Genomic DNA, 1,049 nt, shown 5'->3' with positions numbered 1-1,049 from the left:
GTTTCTTTTCGTTTTACTTTACTTTTCAATTATGTATTCATTTTAGGCATAAATTTCATTACAAGGAATTCAATGTATCTTAATTCATTAATGGATTTGTTCTCTTATTACACTCATATTAATAATTGCTGTTGTAGGGAGGATAGGCCTAGAAATGTATATTGCGCCGTGGGCCCTATCTGAGAACACTTAGTAGTCTGAGGACAAGTAAATATTGATATAGAAGTGCAGGCTAGTGAATAAAGGAAGGTGATTGGTCATGAGGGTTCAGGAAGGTGGTCCGAGGACAAATGCCTCTTCGACTTAACAGAGCAAAAGTCAGAAGGGTTGATATGTTGTCAAGAGCAACATTCTAGGCAGTTCTAATGGTAAGGATAAGCATCATGAATGAATAAGACAAGGGGAAGGTAAGAAATATCTAAGGGAAAGCTGCTATCACCGCATTAAATATTCTGTAGCTAACTCTCTGGCCGCATTAATGTGGAAATGATACCTGAACAGTAATGTTCAGTCTTACAATTACCTTTAAAAACTTCAGGAATGCATTGATTGGACAAGGATAAGAGCCAGCCATTTGATCTACACGTGGAGGGCTGAGATAAAGCAAATGAGGGTAATATAAAGAAGAAAAATCTCATTACAAAGGAATCATCTGAGAATTGGTAGTAAAAAACACTGTAGCACTAAGAACTGTAATTGTAATCAAGTTTAAGATAAATATATATTTAAGAACTACTCTTCTCAAACATTGCCGAGGAAGAATTTTTTTGCATAAAACTTGTTTTTTCATTGTTTTTCCTTGCTTTCTTACCATCTTTAGTCCATTGCAAGCATTGTCCAATTCATTGAAACCTAGTTTTTAGCCCACTCTCTACAAATTCTTTGTATTAGGCTCTTTAGGCCTGAATCCTTTTACTTTTTGGGCTTAGGATCCAAGACTCGCCCTTATAGCTGTAATTTAATTGAAGCTAGATCCTTAGCATACAAGCTGTCATGGGGTAGCTTTACATCTTAAATAATTCAAAGCACAAGGAGGTTTAGCGTAGATG

The sequence above is a fragment of the Quercus lobata genome, chromosome 8 (assembly GCF_001633185.2).
Source record: "Quercus lobata isolate SW786 chromosome 8, ValleyOak3.0 Primary Assembly, whole genome shotgun sequence".
In the NCBI taxonomy this organism is placed as follows: Eukaryota; Viridiplantae; Streptophyta; class Magnoliopsida; order Fagales; family Fagaceae; genus Quercus; species Quercus lobata.
The sequence above is the reverse complement of the archived record's forward strand: the minus strand, read 5'-3'. Positions refer to the sequence as shown.